The sequence below is a fragment of the Arachis ipaensis genome, chromosome B4 (genome assembly GCF_059453495.1).
Source record: "Arachis ipaensis isolate K30076 ecotype BB chromosome B4, ASM5945349v1, whole genome shotgun sequence".
Classification (NCBI taxonomy): domain Eukaryota; kingdom Viridiplantae; phylum Streptophyta; class Magnoliopsida; order Fabales; family Fabaceae; genus Arachis; species Arachis ipaensis.
Window position 1 is genome coordinate 110,201,051 of NC_142439.1, and position 25,672 is coordinate 110,226,722.

Here is a 25,672-nt window from a genome sequence, read left to right on the forward strand (position 1 = left end):
CCAGAATGGAGCATCATATGTATATTCTATGATGGTCTGTCTGAGTTGTCAAAAATGTCATTGGACCATTCTGCAGGAGGATCTCTTCATCTGAAAACCCCTGTAGAAGCTCAGGAACTCATTCAAATGGTTGCAAATAACCAGTTCATGTACACCTCTGAGAACAGTCCTGTGAACAATGGGACGCCTCAGAAGAAGGGAGTTCTTGAAATTGATACTCTGAATGTCATATTGGCTCAGAACAAAATATTGACTCAGCAAGTCAATATGATTTCTCAGAGTCTGAATGGATTGCAAACTGCATCCAACAGTACTAAAGAAGCATCTTCTGAAGAAGAAGCTTATGATCCTGAGAACCCTGCAATGGCAGAGGTGAATTACATGGGAGAACCCTATGAAAACACCTATAATCCTTCATGGAGAAATCATCCAAATTTTTCATGGAAGGACCAACAGAAGCCTCAACAAGGCTTCAACAATAATGGTGGAAGAAATAGGTTCAGCAATAGCAAGCCTTTTCCATCATCTTCTCAGCAACAGACAGAGAATTCTGAACAGAGCCATTCTAGCCTGGCAACCATAGTCTCTGATCTATCCAAGACCACACTAAGTTTCATGAATGAAATAAGGTCCTCCATTAGAAATTTGGAGGCACAGGTGGGTCAGCTGAGTAAGAAGATTACTGAAACTCCTCCCAGTACTCTCCCAAGCAATACAGAAGAAAATCCCAAGAGAGAGTGCAAGGCCATAACCATGACCAACATGGCCGAACCTGGAGAGAGTGAGGAGGACGTGAGTCCCAGTGAGAAAAGCCTCATGGGACGTCCTCTAGACAGAAAGGAGTTTCCCTTTGAGGAACCAAAGAAATCTGAGGCTCATACAGAGACCATAGAGATTCCATTGAACTTTCTTCTGCCATTCATGAGCTCTGATGAATATTCTTCCTCTGAAGAGGATGAAGACATCACTGAAGAGCAAGTTGCTAAGTATCTAGGAGCAATCATGAAGCTGAATGCCAAGTTATTTGGTAATAAGACTTGGGAGGATGAACCCCCCCTTGTTCACCAATGAACTGAATGCAATAATGAGGCAGACATTACCTCAGAAGAAACTGGATCCCAGAAAATTTTTCATACCTTGTACCATAGGCACCATGACCTTTGAGAAGGCTCTGTGTGACCTGGGGTCAGGGATAAACCTCATGCCACTCTCTGTAATGGAGAAACTGAGAATCTTTGAGGTACAAGCTGCAAGAATCTCACTAGAGATGGCAGACAAATCAATAAAATAGGCTTATGGACTAGTAGAGGACGTGCTAGTAAAGGTTGAAGACCTTTACCTCCCTGCTAATTTCATAATCCTAGACACTGGGAAGGATGAGGATGAATCCATCATCTTTGGCAGACCCTTCCTAGCCACAACAAAAGCTGTGATTGATGTTGACAGAGGAGAGTTGGTCCTTCAGTTGAATGAGGACTACCTTGTATTCAACACTCAAGGTTCTCCTTCTGTAACCATGGACAGGAAGCATGAAAAGCTTCTCTCAATACAGAGTCAAACAAAACCCCCACATTCAAACTCTAAGTTTGGTGTTGGGAGGCCACAACCAAACTCTAAGTTTGGTATTGAGAGGCCACAACCAAACTCTAAGTTTGGTGTTAAGAGGTCCCAACCCTGCTCTGATTATCTGTGAGGCTCCATGAGAGCTTACTGTCAAGCTATTGACATTAAAGAAGCGCTTATTGGGAGGCAACCCAATGTTATTTAATTATATCTATTTATTTTCCATTGTCATTTGATGTTTTCTTTAGGTTGATGATCATGTGAAGTCACAAAAACAACTAAAAAATAAAAAAAAAAAACAGAATGAAAAATAGCATTAAAAATAGCTCACCCTGGAGGAAGAGCTTATTGGCGTTTAAACGCCAGTAAGAGTAGCAGAATGGGCATTAAACGCCCAGTCTGGCACCATTCTGAGCGTTTAATGCCAGAAATAGGCACCAGACTGGCGTTTAACACCAGAATAGGGCACCAAGTTAGCATTAAACGCCAAGAAAGGGAGAAAAGCTGGCGTTAAACGCCAGAAACAAGCAGCAACCTGACGTTTAACGCCAGAATTGTACTCTAAGGGCGTTTTGCACGCCTAAATGGAGCAGGGATGCTAAGTTCTTGACCCCTCAGGATCTGTAGATCCCACAGGATCCCCAAATTTTGCCAACACCTATCCTTTGACCGAAAGTGCGCTCTATAGCTAGCTCCAATTGAACAGGTTGAGGAAAAGAGCCGTTAAAGCCCTTTTTTCTTTCTTTTTTAACCTCAACTCACTCTCTCTTCTTCACACCTTTTCATAACACCCTTCCCCAAATACACGAACCTAACCCTCCCTCCACTTCTATATATACCCCTCATCACTCTTTCAATTTCACACATCACAAACACCTTCTACCCTGTTGGCCAAATTCACCCTCTCCCTCCATCTCCTCCATTTTCTTCTTCTTCTCCTTCATTCTTTCTTCTTTGCTTGAGGACGAGCAAACCTTTTAAGTTTGGTGTGGTAAAAGTTTTGCTTTTTGTTTTTCCATAACCATTTATAGCACCTAAGGCCGGAGAAACCTCAAGAAAGAGGAAAGGGAAGGCAAAAGCTTCCACCTCCGAGTCATGGGAGATGAAGAGATTCATCTCAAAGGTCCATAAAGACTACTTCTATGAAGTTGTGGCCAAGAAGAAGGTGATCTCTGAGGTCTCTTTCATTCTCAAAAGCATCATGAAATCCCTGAGATGCCTCAAGGGATGGACTTTCCTCCATAAAACTATTGGGAGCAAATTAACACCTCCCTAGGAGAATTAAGTTCTAACATGGGACAACTAAGGGTGGAGCACCAAGAGCATTCTATCCTCCTCCATAAAATTAGAGAAGACCAAAGAACCATGAGGGAGGAACAACAAACGCAATGAAGAGACATAGAGGAGCTCAAGAGCACCATTGGTTCTTCAAGAGGAAGAAGACGCCACCATCACTAAGGTGGACCCGTTCTTTAATTTTCTTGTTCTTTATTTTTCTATTTTTCGTTCTCTATGCTTTATGTCTGTTTATGTTTGTGTCTTTATTTACATGATCGTTAGTGTCTAGTGTTTATGCCTTAAAGCTATGAATGTCCTATGAATCCATCACCTTTCTTAAATAAAAAAATGTTCTTAATTGCAAAAGAAAAAGAAGTACATGGATTTCGAATTTTAAAATAGTTTAATTATTTTGATGTGGTGGCAATACTTTTTGTTTTCTGAATGAATGCTTGAACAGTGCATATTTTTGATATTGTTGTTTATGAATGTTAAAATTGTTGGCTCTTGAAAGAATAATGAAAAAGGAGAAATGTTATTGATAATCTGAAAAATCATAAAATTGATTCTTGAAGCAAGAAAAAGAAGTGAAAGACAAAGGCTTGTGAAAAAAAAGGGGGCGAAAAAAAATAATAAAAGAAAAACAAAGAAAAAGAAAAAGCAAGCAGAAAAAGCCAATAGCTCTTTAAACCAAAAGGCAAGAGCAAAAAGCCAATAACCCTTTAAATCAAAAGGCAAGGGTAAAAAGGATCCAAGGCTTTGAGCATTAATGGATAGGAGGGCCCAAAGGAATAAAATCCTGACCTAAGCAGCTAAACCAAGCTGTCTCTAACCATGTGCTTGTGGCGTGAAGGTGTCAAGTGAAAAGCTTGAGACTGAGCGGTTAAAGTCGTGGTCCAAAGCAAAAAAGAGTGTGCTTAAGAGCTCTGGACACCTCTAATTGGGGACTCTAGCAAAGCTGATTCATAATCTGAAAAGGTTCACCCAGTTATGTGTCTATGGCATTTATGTATCCGGTGGTAATACTGGAAAACAAAATGCTTAGGGCCACGGCCAAGACTCATAAAGTAGCTGTGTTCAAGAATCAATATACTGAACTGGGAGAATCAATAACACTATCTGAATTCTAAGTTCCTATAGATGCCAATCATTCTGAACTTCAAAGGATAAAGTGAGATGCCAAAACTGTTCAGAAGCAAAAAGCTAAGAGCCCCGCTCATCTAATTAAGACTGATCTTCATAGATGTCTTCGAAATTCATTGTATATTCTCTTTTTTTATCCTACTTTGTTTTTAGTTGCTTGTGGACAAGCAACAATTTAAGTTTGGTGTTGTGATGAGCGGATAATTTATACGCTTTTTGGCACTGTTTTTACATAGTTTTTAGTATATTTTAGTTAGTTTTTACTATGTTTTTATTAGTTTTTATTTAAAAATCACATTTCTGGACTTTACTATGAGTTTGTATGTTTTTCTATGATTTCAGGTATTTTCTGGCTGAAATTGAGGGACCTAAGCAAAAATTTGATTCAAAGGCTGAAAAAGGACTGCAGATGTTGTTGGATTCTGACCTCCCTGCATTCGAAATGGATTTTCTGGAGCTACCGAAACCCAATTGGCGCGCTCTCAATTGCGTTGGAAAGTAGACATCCTGGACTTTCCAGAAATATATAATAGTCAATACTTTGCCCAAGTTTTGATAATGCAAACTGGCGTTTGAACGCCCACTTTCTACCATATTCTGGCGTTAAACGCCAGAACTGGCATAAAAGATGGAGTTAAACGCCCAAACTGGCACCAAAGCTGGTGTTTAACTCCAAGAAGAGTCTCTACACGTGAAAGCTTCAATGCTCAGCCCAAGCACACACCAAGTGGGCATCGGAAGTAGATTTCTGCACTATCTGCACTTAGTTACTTATTTTCTGTAATCCTAGCTACTAGTTTAGTATAAAAATTACTTTTAGTGATTTATTTTATATCCTTGATCAGTTTTATGCTATCATAGATCATATTGTACACGTTTGGAGGCTGGCCTCACGGCCATGCCTGGACCTTCATCACTTATGTATTTTCAACGGTGGAGTTTCTACGCCCCAGAGATTAAGGTGTGGAGCTCTGCTGTTCCTCATGAATTAATGCAAAGTACTATTGTTGTTATATTCAATTCAATCTTATTCTTATTCTAAGATATTCATTCGCACCCAAGAACATGATGAATGTGATGATCAAGTGACACTCATCACCATTCGCACTTATGAACGCGTGCCTGACAAACACTTCCGTTCTACATGAAAACAAGCTTGAATGCATATCTCTTGGCCTCCTGGTTCATAATGCATGGTTGCCTCTCCTGACAACAGAGCCCTCCATTCCGTGAGATCAGAGTCTTCGTGGTATAAGCTAGAATCAATTGGCAGCATTCTTGATATTCGGAAAGTCTAAACCTTGTCTGTGGTATTCCAAGTAGGGTCTGGGATGGGATGACTGTGACGAGCTTTAAACTCGCGAGTGTTGGGTGTAGTGACAGACGCAAAAGGATCAATGGATTCTATTCTAATATGAGTGAGAATCGACAGATGATTAGTGATGAGCGGATAATTTATACGCTTTTTGGCATTGTTTTTAGTATATTTTTAGTGGAATCTAGTTACTTTTAGGGATGTTTTCATTAGTTTTTATGTTAAATTCACATTTCTGGACTTTACTATAAGTTTGTGTGCTTTTCTGTGATTTCAGGTATTTTCTGGCTAAAATTGAGGGACTTGAGCAAAAATCAGATTCAGAGGTTGAAGAAGGACTGCTGATGCTGTTGGATTCTGACCTCCCTTCACTCAAAGTTGATTTTCTGGAGCTACCAAACTCGAAATGGCGCGCTTCCAATTGCGTTGGAAAGTAGACATCCAGGGCTTTCCAGCAATATATAATAGTTCATACTTTGGCCAAAAATAGACGACGTAAACTGGCGTTCAACGCCAGCTTTCTGCCCAAATCTGGCGTCCAGCGCCAGAAAAGGAGCCAAAACCAGAGTTGAACGCCCAAACTGGCACAAAAGCTGGCGTTCAACTCCAAGAAGGACCTCTACACGTGCAACATTCAAGCTCAGCCCAAGCACACACCAAGTGGGCCCCGGAAGTGGATTTATGCATCAATTACTTACTCATGTAAACCCTAGTAGCTAGTTTATTATAAATAGGACCTTTTACTATTGTATTAGACGTCTTTTTGACCATCCTGGATCCCAGATTGTATTTTGATCCTGTGATCACGTTTTAGGGGGCTGGCCATCTCGGCCATGCCTGGACCTTTCACTTATGTATTTTTAACGGTAGAGTTTCTACACTCCATAGATTATGGTGTGGAGCTCTGCTGTTCCTCAAAGATTAATGCAAAGTACTACTGTTTTCTATTCAATTCTTCTTATTTCGCTTCTAAGATATTCATTCGCACTTCAACCTGAATGTGATGAACGTGACAATCATCATCATTCCCTATGAACGCGTGCCTGACAACCACTTCCGTTCTACCTTCGACTGAATGAGTATCTCTTAGATCTCTTAATTAGAATCTTCGTGGCGTAAGCTAGAATGATGGCGGCATTCAAGAGAATCCGGAAAGTCTAAACCTTGTCTGTGGTATTCCGAGTAGGATTCAATGAATGAATGACTGTGACGAGCTCCAAACTCGCGATTGCAGGGCATTAGTGACAGACGCAAAAGGATAGTAAATCCTATTCCAGCATGATCGAGAACCGACAGATGAATAGCCGTGCCGTGACAGGGTGCGTTGACCATTTTCACTGAGAGGATAAGATGAAGCCATTGACAAGGGTGATGCCTCCAGACGATTAGCCGTGCCGTGACAGGGCATTGGATCATTTTCCCGAGAGATGACCGAAAGTAGCCATTGACAGTGGTGATGTATCACATAAAGCCAACCATGGAAAGGAGTAAGACTGATTGGATGAAGATAGCAGGAAAGCAGAGGTTCAGAGGAACGAAAGCATCTCCATTCGCTTATATGAAATTCTCACCAATGAATTACATAAGTATTTCTATCCCTATTTTATTATATTAAATTCGAAAACACCATTATCAATTTATATCTGCCTAACTGAGATTTGCAAGGTGACCATAGCTTGCTTCATACCAACAATCTCTGTGGGATTCGACCCTTACTCACGTAAGGTATTACTTGAACGACCCAGTGCACTTGCTGGTCAGTTACACGGAGTTGTGAACCGTGGTTTTGGCATCATGTTTTTGGCACCATTTCCAGGGAAAGAAAGAGCAATGAACTTTACATAATTAAAGTGTAATCATGATTCCGCGTACCAAGTTTTTGGCGCCATTGCCGGGGATTGTTTGAGTTTTCGGCAAGCTTTTGGTCCGGTAACATCAGTGCCAAGTTTGGATCCGGCAACAACACCAAGTTTTTGGCGCCGTTGCCGGGGATTGTTCGAGTTTGGACAACTAACGGTTCATCTTGTTGCTCAGATTAGGTAATTTTCTTTTTATTTTATTTTCAAAAATTTTTCAAAAATATTTCTAAAATTTTCTCATCTGTTTTCGAAAAAATAAAAATGTTTTCAAAAAAATTTTTATTCAAAATTTTTAAGAATGAATTCTAGTGTTTCATGAAGCATGTTGAAGCCTGGCTGGCTGTAAAGCCATGTCTAATTCCTTTGGGAATGAGTATGTCAGGCATGTCATGTCTGAATTACATGCTGAAGCTTGGCTGGCCATTGGCCATGTCTAGTGTTTTGGACCGGAGCTTTCATTGAAGGCTTGGCTGGCTAGTGAGCCATGTCTAATTCCTGGACTGAAGCTTTAGACTAAGAATGCAAGATTCCTGGAATTCATGTTAAAAATTTTGAAATCCTTATTTTTTCTTTTTCAATTAATTTTTCGAAAAAATCCAAAAAAAATTAGAAAATCATAAAAATCAAAAACAATTTTTGTGTTTCTTGTTTGAGTCATGAGTCATGTCATAAGTTTGGTGTCAATTGCATGTGCATCTTGCATTTTTTGAAAATTTCATGCATTCATAGTGTTCTTCATGATCTTCAAGTTGTTCTTGGTAAGTCTTCTTGTTTGATCTTGATGATCTTTTGTTTTGTGTCTTTTATTGTTTTTCATATGCATTCTTGAATTCTTAGTGTCTAAGCATTAAAGAATTCTAAGTTTGGTGTCTTGCATGTTTTCTTTGCATTAAAATTTTTCAAAATTGTGTCTATGATGTTCATCTTGACATTCATAGTGTTCTTGGTGTTCATCTTGACATTCATAGCATTCTTGCATGCATTCATTGTTTTGATCTAAAAATTTCATGCATTGCATAATTTTCATGTTTTTCATAAAAATTTCAAAAATAAAAAAAATATCTTTCCCTTTTTCTCTCATCAAATTCGAAAATTGAGTTGACTTTTTAAAAAATTTTTAAAATCAAGTTGTTTCTTATGAGTCAAATCAAATTTTCAGTTTGAAAATCTTATCTTTTTCAAAATCTTTTTCAAAAATCAAATCTTTTTCAAAATTCTTAGTTATTTTCAAAAATTCCAAAAATATTTTTCAAAAATATTTTTCTTTTTTTTATATCAAATTTTCGAAAATAACATAATCAATTAATGTTTTGATTCAAAGATTTGAAGTTTGTTACTTGCTTGTTAAGAAAGATTCAAACTTTGAATTTTAGAATCATATCTTGTGATTTCTTATGAATCAAGTCATTAATTGTGATTTTAAAAATCAAATCTTTTTCAAAAACTAATTTCTATCATATCTTTTCAAAAATATCTTCTCATCTTATCTTTTTCAAAATATCTTTTCTAACCTCCTAACTTCTTATCTTTTCAAAATTTGTTTCAACTAACTAACTAACTTTTTGTTTGTTTCTTAACTTTTTCAAAACTACCTAACTAACTCTCTCTCTCTAATTTTCGAAAATATCTTCCCTCTTTTTCAAAAATTTCTTTTTAATTAACTAATTATTCTTATTTTTATTTTTGATTTTAAAAAAATTTTTGAAAAATACTAACATTTTTCAAAAACCATTTTCGAAAATCACTAACTCTTTTTCAAAAATATTTTTCGAAAATTATCCCTCTCCCATCTTATTCTATTTATTCATTCATCTACTAACATCTCATCTCACATCTCAACCCTCCTCACAAGTTGTGTTTCTTCCATTATATTACATTCTTTGTCTCCCCCTTTTCTTCCACTTACAAAGGGATCCCTATACTGTGGTATAAAGGATCTCTATTATTATTATTATTTTTCTGTGCCCTCTTCTTTGTCATATGAGCAGGAGCAAGGACAAGAATATTCTTGTTGAAGCAGATCCGGAACCAGAAAGGACTCTGAAAAGGAAACTAAGAGAAGCTAAATTACAACAATCCAGAAATAACCTTTCAGAAATTTTTGAACAGGAAGAGGAGATGGCAGCCGAAAATAATAATAATGTAAGGAAGATGCTTGGTGACTTTACTGCACCTAATTCCAATTTACATGGAAGAAGCATCTCCATTCCTGCCATTGGAACAAACAACTTTGAGCTGAAACCTCAATTAGTTTCTCTGATGCAGCAGAACTGCAAGTTTCATGGACTTCCATCTAAAGATCCTTTTCAGTTCTTAACTGAATTCTTGCAGATATGTGATACTGTTAAGACTAATGGAGTAGATCCTGAAGTCTACAGGCTCATGCTTTTCCCTTTTGCTGTAAGAGACAGAGCTAGATTATGGTTGGATTCTCAACCCAAAGACAGCCTGATCTCTTGGGATAAGCTGGTCACGACTTTCTTAGCCAAGTACTTTCCTCCTCAAAAGCTGAGCAAGCTTAGAGCTGATGTTCAAACCTTCAGACAGAAAGAAGGTGAATCCCTCTATGAAGCTTGGGAAAGATACAAACAGTTGACCAAAAAGTGTCCCTCTGACATGCTTTCAGAATGGACCATCCTGGATATATTCTATGATGGTTTATCTGAGCTATCAAAGATGTCACTGGACACTTCTGCAGGTGGATCCATTCACCTAAAGAAAACGCCTGCAGAAGCTCAAGAACTCATTGACATGGTTGCTAATAACCAGTTCATGTACACTTCTGAAAGGAATCCTGTGAGTAATGGGACGCCTATGAAGAAGGGAGTTCTTGAAGTTGATACTCTGAATGCCATATTGGCTCAGAATAAAATATTGACTCAGCAAGTCAATATGATCTCTCAGAGTCTGTATGGAATGCAAGTTGCATCCAACAGTACTCAAGAGGCTTCTTATGAAGAAGAAGCTTATGATCCTGAGAACCCTGCAATAGCAGAGGTGAATTACTTAGGTGAACCTTATGGAAACACCTATAACTCATCATGGAGAAATCATCAAAATTTCTCATGGAAGGATCAAAAGCCTCAACAAGGCTTTAATAATGGTGGAAGAAATAGGTTTAACAATAATAAACCTTTTCCATCATCCACTCAGCAACAGACAGAGAACTCTGAACAAAATGCTTCTAATTTAGCAAATCTAGTCTCTGATCTATCCAAGGCCACTATGAGCTTCATGAATGAAACAAGGTCTTCCATTAGAAATTTGGAAGCACAAGTGGGCCAGCTGAGTAAAAGGATCACTGAAATTCCTCCCAGTACTCTCCCAAGCAATACAGAAGAGAACCCAAAAGGAGAGTCCAAGGCCCTTGACATAAGCACCATGGCCGAACCTACAAGGGGAGTGGAGGACGTGAATCCCAAGGAGGAAGACCTCCTGGGATGTCCAGTGATCAATAAGGAGCTTCCCTCTGAGGAACAAAAGGACTCTGAGGCTCATCTAGAGACCATAGAGATTCTATTGAACCTCCTTATGCCCTTCATGAGCTCTGATGAGTATTCCTCTTCTGAAGAGAATGAGGATGTTACTGAAGAGCAAACTGCCAAGTTTCTTGGTGCAATCATGAAGTTGAATGCCAAATTATTTGGCATTGATACTTGGGAAGTTGAACCTCCCTTGTTCATCAATGAACTAAGTGATCTGGATCAACTGACATTGCCTCAGAAGAGACAGGATCCTGGAAAGTTCATAATACCCTGTACCATAGGCACCATGATCTTTAAGGCTCTATGTGACCTTGGTTCAGGAATAAACCTCATGCCCCTCTCTGTAATAGAGAAACTGGGAATCTATGGGGTGCAAGCTGCTAAAATCTCATTAGAGATGGCAGACAGTTCAAGAAAATAGGCTTATGGACAAGTAGAGGACGTGTTAGTAAAGGTTGAAGGCCTTTACATCCCTGCTGATTTCATAGTCCTGGATACTGGAAAGGAAGAGGATGAATCCATCATCCTAGGAAGACCTTTCCTGGCCACAGCAAGAGCTGTGATTGATGTTGACAAAGGTGAAATAGTCCTTCAATGGAATGAGGACTCCCTTGTGTTTAAAACTCAAGGATCCCCTCTGCAACCATGGAGAGGAAGCAGAAAAAGCTTCTCTCAAAGCAGAGTCAACCAGAGCCCCCACAGTCAAACTCTAAGTTTGGTGTTGGGAGGCCACAACTAAACTCTAAGTTTGGTGTTGAACTCCCATATCCAAACTCTAAGTTTGGTGTTGGAGAGTCTCAACAAAGCTCTGCACATCTGTGAGGCTCCATGAGAGCCCACTGTCAAGCTATTGACATTAAAGAAGCGCTTGTTGGGAGGCAACCCAATGTTTATTTATCTAACTATATTTTTCTTAGTTATATGTCTTTATAGGTTCATGATCATGTGGAGTCACAAAATAAATATAAAAATTGAAAACGGAATCAAAAATAGCAGAAGAAAAATCACACCCTGGAAGAGCATCTGTTTGGCGTTCAGCGCCAGAACAGAGCATGGTTCTGGCGCTGAACGCCCAAAATGGGCAGCTTTTGGGCGCTGAACGCCAGAACAGGCATGGTTCTGGCGTTCAACGCCAGAAATGGCACACAAATGGGCGTTGAACGCCCAAAATGGCCACCAACCTGGCGCTGAACGCCCAGAGTTGTGTGCAAAGGCATTTTTACATGCCTAATGGGTGCAGAGATGTAAATCCTTGAACACCTCAGGATCTGTGGACCCCACAGGATCCACTCAGGATCTGTGGACCCCACAGGATCCCCACCTACCTCCACTCACTTCTTCTCACCACTCTCTTTCACACAACCCCATAAACACTCTTCCCCAAAAACCCTTCACCAATCACCTCAAACTCTCTTCCCCATCACCTCTTCACCACTCACATCCATCCACTCTTCCCCATAAACCTACCTCATAAACTCCACCTACCTTCAAAACTCAAAACCAATTTCCCACCCAAACCCACCCATATGGCCGAAACCTTTCCCCCCTCCCTTCCCTATATAAAGCCCTCCATTCTTCATCAAATTCACACAACACACCCCTCTACACCCTTCTTGGCCGAAACACTTCCCACCTTCCTCTCCTCCATTTCTTCTTCTTCTTCATCTATTCATTCTTCTATTGCTCGAGTGCGAGCAAAATTCTAAGTTTGGTGTGGTAAAAGCATAAGCTTTTTGTTTTTCCATTACCATTGATGGCACCTAAGACCGGAGAATCCTCTAGAAAGGGGAAAGGGAAGATAAAAGCTTCCACATCCGAGTCATGGGAGATGGAAAGGTTCATCTCCAAAGCCCATCAAGACCACTTCTATGATGTTGTAGCCAAGAAGAAGGTGATCCCCGAGGTCCCTTTCAAACTCAAAAGAAATGAGTATCCGGAGATCCGACATGAAATTCAAAGAAGAGGTTGGGAAGTTCTAACAAATCCCATCCAACAAGTCGGCATCCTAATGGTTCAAGAGTTCTATGCCAATGCATGGATCACCAAGAACCATGATCAAAGTAAGAACCCGGATCCAAAGAACTATGTTACAATGGTTCGGGGAAAATACTTAGATTTTAGTCCGGAGAATGTGAGGTTGGCGTTTAACTTGCCCATGATGCAAGGAGATGAACGCCCCTACACTAGAAGGGTCAACTTTAATCAAAGGTTGGACCAAGTCCTTATGGACATATGTGTAGAAGGAGCTCAATGGAAGATTGACTCCAAAGGCAAGCCGGTTCAACTAAGAAGATTGGACCTCAAGCCTGTAGCTAGAGGATGGCTGGAGTTCATTCAATGCTCAATCATTCCCACTAGCAACCGGTCTGAAGTTACTATAGACCGGGCCATCATGATCCATAGCATCATGATTGGAGAAGAGGTAGAAGTTCATGAGATCATACCTCAAGAACTCTACAAGGTGGCTGACAAGTCCTCCACCATGGCAAGGTTAGCCTTTCCTCACCTCATTTACCACCTATGCAATTCGGCTGGGATTGACATAGAGGGAGATATCCTCATCAAAGAGGACAAGCCCATCACTAAGAAAAAGATGGAGCAAGCAAGAGAGCCCACTCATGGAGCTCAAGAGGCGTATGAAGCTCATCACCATGAGATCCCGGAGATGCCTCAAATGCACTTTTCTCCACAAAACTATTGGGAGCAAATCAACACCTCCCTAGGAGAATTAAGTTCCAATATGGGACAACTAAGGGTGGAACATCAAGAGCACTCCATCATGCTTCATGAAATAAGAGAAGATCAAAAAGCAATGAGGGAGGAGCAACAAAGACAAGGAAGAGACATAGAGGAGCTCAAGGACATCATTGGTTCTTCAAGAAGGAAACGCCACCATCACTAAGGTGGATTCATTCCTTGTTCTTATTTCTTCTGTTTTTCGTTTTCTATGTTATGTGCTTATCTATGTTTGTGTCTTCATTACATGATCATTAGTAGTTAGTAACTTTGTCTTAAAGTTATAAATGTCCTATAAATCCATCACCTCTCTTAAATGAAAAATGTTTTAATTCAAAAGAACAAGAAGTACATGAGTTTCGAATTTATCCTTGAACTTAGCTTAATTATATTGATGTGGTGACAATGCTTCTTTTTTCTGAATGTATGCTTGAACAGTGCATATGTCTTTTGAAGTTGTTGTTTAAGAATGTTAAATATGTTGGCTCTTGAAAGAATGATGACTAGGAGACATGTTATTTGATAATCTGAAAAATCATAAAAATGATTCTTGAAGCAAGAAAAAGCAGCAAAGAACAAAGCTTGCAGAAAAAAAAATATAGGCGAAAAAAAATAAATAAATAAATAGAAAGAAAAAGAAAAAGCAAGCAGAAAAAGCCAATAACCCTTAAAACCAAAAGGCAAGGGCAAATAAAAAAGATCCCAAGGCTTTGAGCATCAGTGGATAGGAGGGCCTAAAGGAATAAAATCCTGGTCTAAGCGGCTAAACCAAGCTGTCCCTAACCATGTGCTTGTGGCGTGTAGGTGTCAAGTGAAAACTTGAGACTGAGCGGTTAAAGTCAAGGTCCAAAGCAAAAAAGAGTGTGCTTAAGAACCCTGGACACCTCTAATTGGGGACTTTAGCAAAGCTGAGTCACAATCTGAAAAGGTTCACCCAATTATGTGTCTGTGGCATTTATGTATCCGGTGGTAATACTGGAAAACAAAGTGCTTAGGGCCACGGCCAAGACTCATAAAGAAGCTGTGTTCAAGAATCATCATACTGAACTAGGAGAGTCAATAACACTATTCGAAATCTGAAGTTCCTATAGATGCCAATCATTCTAAACTTCAATGGATAGAGTGAGATGCCAAAACTATTCAAGAGGCAAAAAGCTATAAGTCCCGCTCATATGATTGCAGCTATGTTTCATTGATAGTTTGGAATTTATAGTATATTCTCTTCTTTTTATCTTATTTGATTTTCAGTTGCTTGGGGACAAGCAACAATTTAAGTTTGGTGTTGTGATGAGCGGATAATTTATACGCTTTTTGGCATTTTTTTTAGTATGTTTTTACTGGAATCTAGTTACTTTTAGGGATGTTTTCATTAGTTTTTATGTTAAATTCACATTTCTGGATTTTACTATGAGTTTGTGTGATTTTCTGTGATTTCAGGTATTTTCTGGCTGAAATTGAGGGACTTGAGCAAAAATCAGATTCAGAGGTTGAAGAAGGACTGCTGATGCTGTTGGATTCTGACCTCCCTGCACTCAAAGTGGATTTTCTGGAGCTACAGAACTCGAAATGGCGCGCTTCCAATTGCGTTGGAAAGTAGACATCCAGGGATTTCCATCAATATATAAAAGTCCATACTTTGGCCAAAAATAGATGACGTAAACTGGCGTTCAACGCCAGCTTTCTGCCCAAATCTGGCGTCCAGCGCCAGAAAAGGAGCCAAAACCAGAGTTGAACACCCAAACTGGCACAAAAGCTGGCGTTCAACTCCAAGAAGGACATCTACACGTGCAACACTCAAGCTCAGCCCAAGCACACACCAAGTGGGCCCCGGAAGTGGATTTATGCATCAATTACTTACTCATGTAAACCCTAGTAGCTAGTTTATTATAAATAGGACCTTTTACTATTGTATTAGACGTCTTTTTGACCATCCTGGATCCCGGATTGTATTTTGATCCTGTGATCACGTTTTAGGGGGCTGGCCATCTCGGCCATGCCTGGACCTTTCACTTATGTATTTTTAACGGTAGAGTTTCTACACTCCATAGATTAAGGTGTGGAGCTCTGCTGTTCCTCAAAGATTAATGCAAAGTACTACTGTTTTCTATTCAATTCTTCTTATTTCGCTTCTAAGATATTCATTCGCACTTCAACCTGAATGTGATGAACGTGACAATCATCATCATTCCCTATGAACGCGTGCCTGACAACCACTTCCGTTCTACCTTCGACTGAATGAGTATCTCTTAGATCTCTTAATTAGAATCTTCGTGGCGTAAGCTAGAATGATGGCGGCATTCAAGAGAATCCGGAAAGTCTAAACCTTGTCTGTGGTATTCCGAGTAGGATTCAATGAATGAATGACTGTGACGAGCTCCAAACTCGCGATTTCAGGGCGTTAGTGACAGATGCAAAAGGATAGTAAATCCTATTCCAGCATGATCGAGAACTGACAGATGAATAGCCGTGCCGTGACAGGGTGCGTTGACCATTTTCACTGAGAGGATAAGATGAAGCCATTGACAAGGATGATGCCTCCAGACGATTAGCCGTGCCGTGACAGGGCATTGGATCATTTTCCCGAGAGATGACCGAAAGTAGCCATTGACAGTGGTGATGTATCACATAAAGCCAGCCATGGAAAGGAGTAAGACTGATTAGATGAAGATAGCAGGAAAGCAGAGGTTCAGAGGAACGAAAGCATCTCCATTCGCTTATCTGAATTTCTCACCAATGAATTACATAAGTATTTCTATCCCTATTTTATTATATTAAATTCGAAAACACCATTATCAATTTATATCTGCCTAACTGAGATTTGCAAGGTGACCATAGCTTGCTTCATACCAACAATCTCCGTGGGATTCGACCCTTACTCACGTAAGGTATTACTTGGACGACCCAGTGCACTTGCTGGTCAGTTACACGGAGTTGTGAACCGTGGTTTTGGCATCATGTTTTTGGCGCCATTTCCAGGGAAAGAAAGAGCAATGAACTTTACATAATTAAAGTGTAATCATGATTTCGCGTACCAATTAGCCGTGCGGTGACAGCGCATTTGGACCATTTTCACTGAGAGGACGGACGGTAGCCATTGACAACAGTGATCCCCCAACATACAGCTTGCCATAGAAAGGAGTATGAATGATTGAATGAAGGCAGTAGGAAAGCAGAGATTCAGAAGGAGCAAAGCATCTTCATACGCTTATCTGAAATTCTCACCAATGAATTACATAAGTATCTCAATCTTATTTTATATTTTATTTATATTTTAAATATTAAAACCTCATAACCATTTGAATCTGCCTGACTGAGATTTACAAGGATGACCATAGCTTGCTTCAAGCCGACAATCTCCGTGGGATCGACCCTTACTCACGTAAGGTTTATTACTTGGACGACCAGTGCACTTGCTGGTTAGTTGTGCAGAGTTGTGAAAAGGAGTTGAAATTACAATCGTGCGTACCAAGTTTTTGGCGCCGTTGAGATCACAATTTCGTGCACCAATGGGGTAGGTGGAGCTTTTGTGGGACCTACTAGTCCTGAGAGGCTAGAAAATCCAGTTTTCTACTTCTCTGTATTGGCATTTGAACGCCCAGGGGCTGCTCCCTGGATGGCGTTTAATGCCAGCAATGCTGCCTATGATGGGCGTTGAACGCCCAGTAGGGATACCCTGGCTGGCGTTCAACTTTGACACTCCATCTATAGTGTCCTGTTTTTACTGTTGTGAAGTTTTGTCTCTGTTCTGACTGCATATGATCATGACTCTAATAATTGAAAGAAAAACAAAATGAAAGATAATAAATATGGTTGAGTAAGGTTGGGGTTGCCTCCCAACAAGCGCTTTTTTAACGTTGCTATCTTGACTTCACTGTACTTAATTTAGTACAGTGTTGAGCCTCTTGGTTCTATACCTCTTTCAAGGTAATGTTTGACTCTCTGTCTATTGACAGTGAACCTATTTTCAGGATCTTTTCCTTGAAGTTCTATGTCTCCATAAGGTGATACTCTTGTAATCACATACGGTCCCTTCCAACGGGATTTGAGTTTCCCAGGGAATAATCTGACCCTTGAGTTGAAAAGCATAACTTTCTGCCCTAGTTCAAAGACTCTGGAAGCTATCTTCCTGTCATGCCACCTCTTTGCCTTTTCCTTATAGATCTTTGCATTCTCAAATGCATCTAAGCAAAATTCATCCAGCTCATTTAGCTGGAGCAGCCGTTTTTCTCCTACTGCTTTAGCACCAAGGTTGAGGAATCTAGTGGCCCAATAGGCCTTGTGTTCTAGTTTCACTAGCAAATGACAGGACTTTCCATATACTAACTGATATGGTGAAGTTCCAATAGGGGTTTTGAAAGATGTCCTGTATGTCCACAGAGCATCATCAAGCTTTCTAGCCCAATCCTTTCTAGAGGTACATATTGTCATCTCTAGGATTCACTTTAGTTCTCTATTTGAGACTTTAGCTTCCCCATTGGTTTGGGGATGATACAGTGTTGCTACTTTATGGCAAACTCCGTGACGGCTTAAGACAGAATCCAGCAGTTTGTTGCAGAAATGATTTACTCCATTACTGATTAGTGTCCTAGGGATGCCAAACCTGCTGAAGATGTTCTTCTGGAGGAACTTCATTACTACTTTTGTGTCGTTAGTGGGTGTTTCTATTACTTTAACCCATTTAGACACATAATCTACTGCCACAAGGATGTAGATGTTTGAGTATGAAGGCAGGAAGGGTCCGATGAAATCTATGCCCTATACGTCAAACAAGTCAATCTCTAAGATTCCTTACTGAGGCATGCTGTGACCATGAGGAAGATTGCTAGCCCTCTAGCAACTATCACAGTTACGGATGAACTCTCTAGAATCCTTAAATAGAGCAGGCCAGTTAAAGCCACTTTGGAGTACCTTAGTAGCTATCCGCTCACCTCCAAAGTGTCTTCCATAGTCAGATCCATGGCAATGCCATAGAATCCTCTGTGCCTCTTTTTCAGACACACAGCGTCGGATTATTCCATCTGAGCATCTCTTAAAGAGATATGATTCATCCCATAAGTAATATTTTGCATCATGCATGAGTTTTCGGGCTTGCTACCTAGTAAACTCCTTGGGGATGAACCGTATGGCCTTGTAGTTTGTAATGTCTGCAAACCAAGGTACTGTCCGGATGGCATAAAGTTGCTCATCTGGGAAAGATTCGGATATGTCAGTGGAGGGAGAGGAAGTCCCTGCTACTGACTCAATCCGGGATAAGTGATCAGCCACCTGATTTTCTGTCCCTTTTTTGTCTCTAATTTCTATATCAAACTCTTGTAGGAGTAACACCCATCTTATAAGTCTGGGTTTAGACTCTTGCTTAGTGAGTAGATACTTTAGAGCAGCATGGTTAGTATAAATAATAACCTTAGATCCTACTAGGTAGGATCTGAACTTGTCAATGGCATAAACCACTGCAAGTAGCTCCTTTTCTGTAGTAGTGTATTTTTTTGTGCATCATTTAATACGCAACTAGCATAATAAATGACATGCCGAAGCTTGTCATGTCTCTGTCCTAGGACTGCGCCAATTTCATGATCACTTGCATCACACATTAGCTCAAATGGCAAGTCCCAATTGGGTGCAGAGATGATAGGAGCAGTGACAAGCTTGGCTTTTAGAGTTTCAAATGCATGCAGGTACTCTTGGTCAAAGACAAATGGAACATCATTGGACAAGAGATTACACAGGAGTTTGGCGATTTTAGAAAAATCTTTTATGAACCACCTGTAGAATTCTGCATGTCCTAGGAAACTTCTTATTGCCTTGACATTAATAGGTGGAGGTAAGCGTTCTATTACTTCCACCTTAGCTTTATCCACTTCTATATCCTTATTTGAGATCCGATGTTCAAGAACCATGCCTTCAATTACCATGAAGTGGCATTTCTCCCTGTTTAAAACTAGGTTTGTTTCTTGGTATCTTTTCAGGACCAGGGTCAGATGATCAAGACAGGAGTCAAATGAGTCTCCATAAACAGAGAAGTCATCTATGAATACTTCAAGGAATTTCTCTACCATATCAGAGAAGATGGATAACATGCATCTCTGAAAGGTGGCAGGCACATTGCACAGGCCAAATGGCATTCGTCTATAGGCGAATACGCCAGATGGGCATGTGAATGCTGTCTTCTCTTGATCCTATGGATCTACTTCTATTTGATTGTACCTGGAATATTCATCCAGGAAATAATAAAAAGCATGGTCTACTAGTCTTTCTACCATTTGGTCAATGAAGGGTAAAGAAAAGTGATCTTTCCTGGTGGCGTCATTGAGTCTTCTGTAATCAATGCACATACGCCACCCTGTGACTGTCTGACGATTGGATTTTTGACGGTTTAGAATTTCACTAATGAAAAAAGTAAATCTACACTACTCAATTTGCAAGGAATTAAACAACAACAAATCAAATGAACACAATTATCAAGTGGGAGAGAAGTATAGTCAATCACAACAAGAATGAATTCTAACTACAATTGAATGTAAAGAATTAACAACAATAATCAAGGAAATCACAATTATCATGAATTACCTCAAATTGCATTATTGAAAGAAAATAAAGAGAACAAGAGTATCTCAATTACAAAACCTAGAAACAAAATAAGAGAAATTACAACAAGAGAATAGGGATCGAGAGAAGAACCAAAGTGTAGCAATCATCAATTGAAGGTAGAAGTAGAAGGAGACTTGAATTAAACCTAGAACTATGAGATCCTAATCTAACCCTAATTCCTAATCCTAATTTTAGAGAGAAGGGAGAGCTTCTCTCTCTAACTCTAACTACTTCTAAAACTAAACTATGACTAATGATTAGTATTTAAACCTCGGGTCGTTCTCCCTAGGACGTACAATGAAGTGTCTTGTTATCGGTTATGGGTTATTTTGGGGTTTTGGATAAGAAGCATGAAAAGTAAATGGCAATGAAAATAAACTAACAACTATAGAAGGCTCTTGGCAAGGTATGAAAATTAGAAGTCCCATCCTAGTTATCCTTTTTAATTGTGATGAGATTTGTTCATTGCTACCACTTAGTTAACCCTTACTAATTAAAGGAAAGTCAAGTGGGTGAATCAATTTGATTTCTCAAGTCCTAATCAACTCCTAAAGGAATGACTAGCTTTGGAGGCTTTCAAATCAATTAGCAATCTCTCCAATTATCAATCAACAAAGGAATTAGATAACTCAAGTGTCACTAATTACTCTACCTAGGCCAAGAGGAACAAAATCTACACTAAAATCCAACTAAGCATTTCATCAAACACTTGGAAGGCACAAAAGAAAAGTATAGTAAATCAACAACAAGAATGAAGTCTAATCAACAATTATTGAAAGGAATTAACAACAACAATCAAGGAAATCACAATTATCATGAATTACCTCAAATTGCATTATTGAAAGAAAACCAAGGAACAACAATATATCCAAAACAAAATGGAGGATTACAATTATTAAAGCACACATCTAGAAAGAGGAAGAGGAGAAGATTAAGAATTGGTAAATGAAAAGTGAATCAAAGCATGAGTTAAACCTAGATCTAAGAAGAGAGATTAACCTAAACCTAATCCTAATCCTAGAGAGAAGAGAGAGCTTCTCTCTCTAGAAACTAACTACAAAGCTCAAACTAAACTAATGGTAACTAACATCTAAAATGATCAATGATCCTCAAATGATGAATGATTCATGCCTCCTCCTTAATCCTTCATCCTTTTATTCCTTTCCCTTAGCAATTTGGCGCCAAAAATGGGTTCAGAAAACCTCTCAAATCGCCAGGCACGTGTTGCATTAATGAGATCATGTGCCATCATCGGCGCGTGCGCGCATGGTACGCGTGCGCGTCCCTGGTCGATTCTGCAATGTGCGCGCGTGCGCGTGCATGGCTGACTTTGCTTCTTTGACTTTTTTATGCTTCTCTCCACTTGTATGCTTCCTTCCTTGCTTCCTTTGATCCATGCCTAGTTTCAACCTGAGGTTACTAGCAAACACATCAAGGCATCGTATGGAATCAAACAGAAACTAGAATTCACCAAGACAAGGCTTAAAAAGCATGTTTTTACACTTAAGCACAATCATGGAGGAGATAACAAAACCATGCTAATTCTTAGGCTAAATGTGACAAAGGTTATCAAAATGTTCTAAATTCAAGGCAAAACAAACCGTCAAATTGGGGTTTGTCAACCTCCCCACACTTAAGCCTTAGCATGTCCTTATGCTAAAATAAGAAGGAACTAAGGGGTATGGCATTTATTGAATGCAACTAAACTATATGAGTCCTATCTAAATGCAACTATCTAAGGCAATTGGAAATGCTTAGTTCAAATAAATCAATTCCCAAGAGAGCATGTGTAAGTACAAGAGCTAAGTAATAAGGACCAAGTCCAAACCACAATTGTATTGAATTGTTAAAAGGAGTTCAAACTTGCAAGAATATAGATAATATAGGTGAAATGCATGTAATTGAACTTTTGAACCCTCACCGGATGTGTATCCGCTCTATTCACTCAAGTGTTTAAGGGTTAATCCACTCAATTCTCTTCTAATCATGTTTTCCAAGATTTGATTTTCTTCTAACAATCAACATTTATTCAATGCGTGCATACATTCATCATGAGGTCTTTCATTTAGGTTGTAATGGGGTTAGGGTCAAGGTAGGATCATTTATGGTCAAGTGGGCTAGGATTTGAGTCTTTGATTAGCATAGACTTTCCCACCTAACCTAATTAGTGACCTATACAAATGCGAGCTATTCTAACTACCCATTCTTCACTTTTTCTTACATACTTCATGCATTTTTTTTTTTTCATTTCACAACACTTATGCATTGATTCCTTTTTATTGACTTCACTTTGGGGCATTTTGTCCCCTTTTATTTTTTTTCTTCTTTTTTTTTTCTTTCATTTTATTTTTCTTTTCATCATTATTATTTTTTTCTATATATATATATACATTTTTTTTCTTTCAAGCTAAATACACGAACATCAATGCATAAGGTCTCTACATTTGATTAATACATGAATATGTGCCCAATTCCTAAACATAAAAGTGTATTGCCCCTTTCTATCCCGTCCAATGTTCCCAAGCCTCACCAACTTGAATAATACATACTCTCACTAGCCTAGGCTAATCAAAGATCCAAACAAGGACCTTTCATTGGTTTTCCGCCTTGGGCTTGTAATGAGCTAAAATAAGGATGAGTTGGTTAAGCATAGGCTCAAAATTGGCTAACAATGGAGAGTAAAAGGTTGGCTATTTGGGTAAGTGGCAAATGAAATAATGGCCTCAATCATATAAATGCACAAACACAAGAAATAAACGGATATATAGAATCAAGCAAATTAAGGATCACAATCATGGAAAGAGAACAATTTCACACAAGAATGGAAAATAAGTGGTTATAAAATGTAACCACATCAATAAGCTCAAGTCTCACAAGCTTGTGTTCTCAATTCAATACATGCTTCACAAGGTATGAATTTCAAGCAAGTTTCAAAAATTTTCTATCAATCAATTGGGTTAATGCCCTATATTTAAACTTTCTTGAAAAACCTCAATGTTTGACTAAGCATTGTTGTGATTGAAAAATTCAAAGAAAAAAAAATTTTTCTTAGTTTACCCTTTTCTTTTTCACTCAAAACCAAATTCTTATGCAAAAAGGGGTGACTAAGTTTCACTCAAAACATGATTTCTAATCACAACCACAAACTAAAAGGAGAATATACAAAAGGAGATATGCGAAAATGTATAAAGAAAAATCACACTAAAATATGGAATCTATCATCCAAAATATCTAAAAGTATCCAAAAGCATCAAAATATCTAAAATCCAAAATAAGCAATAAAAGTATCCAAAGCAAACTAGAAATGCATCAAAATATATACAAAAATGTGCAAAATGAGATAACTAGGCCGAAAAAAGAGTTCACCGGTTCCCAAATAATGCTACCGGTGCCCTCCCTACACTTAAAACCAAGCATCGTCCTCGATGCTAAACCGGAGGATCAGCGGGAGGTGCAACGATAGGCTCTGGCTCCGTCTGTGGCTGTGGGACCGGCTCCATGTGTGCTGGCTCCGTAGTGTCAGGGGCATCCTGCGGAGCTGGTGCCTCCGCGTCCTCCTCCTGATGATCCTGCTCATCGGAGGCCGGAGAATCAGGAAGCGGAGGTAGCTCAGCGCCTAGAGAGATAAGTGCCTGGTCCATCCGATCCAAACGGCGTCTGACATGGCGTCGCTCTCGCTCTAGGAACCGGAAGAGACGCTGGACCAGGAGATATGTAGGCTCAGGTGCTGCCGGAGGGTCTGTAGATGGTGGAGGAGCCACGGCTGTAGAAGATAATGGGCCAGCTGCAGGGGCTGGTGGTGAAGGTGTCCCTATGACAGCCCTAGCCCGAGAGCGGCGGCTAGCAGGTGGCCGCTCGTGCACCCAAACACCCCAGGGGATAGTAACCTCCCTGTCATCAGCATCAGCGGGTGGTGGTCGCACATCATCATCCGACCATGGGACATCAGCCAGGGCTGCCATACTCGTGACCAATGTAGGAAACGAAAGTAGGCCACGAATATGCGCCCGCCACATGCACTGTCGGATAAGTCTAGGGAAGGAGACCTCCTTCCCTTCCATAACACACCCAATCAGCAGAAGCATCTCCATGGGGACCTCAGAAAAATGGGTGGTAGGCAGGACGTAGTGGGCGAAGATCATCTGCCAAGTCTTGGCCTCCCTAGTCAAATGAGTGAACAACATCCCCTTTGGCTTGGTGTTGCCCGCATCCATAACCCAAGAAGCCTCAGGTATCCCAATCACGCGCCGAAGCGCCTCATAATCAAAAGTCATGGTGTGGATGGCTATCTCAGCCTGATGATGGGCACACTGGTCATGTGGAATGTGGCGGCAATGAAGTGCCTCCCCAATGGCGGCCTCGGTGAGCAGAATCTCTCTACCCCTCACCTGAACTGAATCCAAGGTCGGACGGAAGAAGTTGCAGTAAAATTCCTTCACCCAAGATATATTGATGTCACCCAAGTCCCGGTCAACAAAATCGATACCTAACTCAAGGATCCGACCATTAATGCGCCGTCTCACATCATTAGGTAGGAGCAACTTCTTCTCAACATTCAGCTTCGTGGTCCGATACCTAGAGAACCGAAGCTCACAGTAGAGATTGGGGAATTTGCCAGGATTGGTGGAAGGCAACTGCTGATTCTCTTTATCCTCGTCCTGCAATGGATTCCGAGCATAATTCTTGTAGATGGAAGGAATGGAGGGGGTAGAGTGTTTTCTCTTTTTGGAGGTGGTGGCTACGGCTTTGCCTTTATCCGACATCCTGAAAAGAATATGATAGAATATATGAAACATTTAGCATGTAACAAAGAAGACATGTTCAGGATACCATTATCAAAGAGCAATGATGATGTTGCACTGAATATGGAAAATTGAACAAGTAAGCAAAAGTGACTGAACCAAAACCGTAACCCTCATTAAAGGTAACACCTCGTATGCAAAAGGCACTAATATCATCATAGTCATGAAAGAATTGTTAAAGAGGGTTAAAAGTGAGTGTAAGTAAAATGGTGAAAGAAATTAGTGGGTTAGAAAAGGGGATTAGTGATATGATGATATATCGGCTCAATTGAACGAGAAATTGCGGTTCATGTGCACGGTGATTGTGCAAATCCGGGAAGTCAAAAGGGAAACGGAAATTTGCCCAAAAAAAATCAAAATGAACTAATTTCCTTGAAAATCGGGCAGCATTCCGGCTTAAAATTGGACGTTCCCGGATAGCGGAATAGCACAAACAGCAAGGAAGCAGCAACAATTAAGCACACCAGCAGTGGTACAGCATTCAGGCAGCAAGAAGTGCATAAAAAAAATAGTCCAAAACCAGCATACAACATACAAACAGACAAACAGCAAGTAAGCACATACGGAGCACTTATCAGGCCTAGAATCCTCTATCCAGTCCTAGCTACCTAACCGCAAGTATTTCTAACTAATCCTAACATACAACATTCCAATTCTAACTAACTAACGTGTAGTGCTAAGAATGAACATGAATGAACAAATAGAAAGAAAAATAGAGAAGAATTAACAGAAATGGAGCAGGAACCTGGGAGCCGGGAAGAACTGAAAACGGAAAAGGGGGAAACGACGATAGGGCAGCAGAAACAGATTAGTACTGCCGTGAGCGGTGGCGCGGTGGTTCGAGCGGCGGAAGGGTGGAGGGACGGCGGTGGTGACGGGGTGAGTCGGTTAGAGGAGTAGGAG

At 40.0% G+C, this 25,672-nt stretch overlaps 1 non-coding gene across 1 annotated transcript; it reads right to left on the reverse strand.

Moving 5' to 3' along the window:
- Positions 1-9,672: 9,672 nt before the first annotated feature.
- LOC148568755 (small nucleolar RNA R71) lies at positions 9,673-9,780 on the reverse strand. Its single transcript, XR_015882286.1, has one exon. It is a non-coding gene; the product is annotated as a small nucleolar RNA R71 (small nucleolar RNA).
- Positions 9,781-25,672: the final 15,892 nt, after the last annotated feature.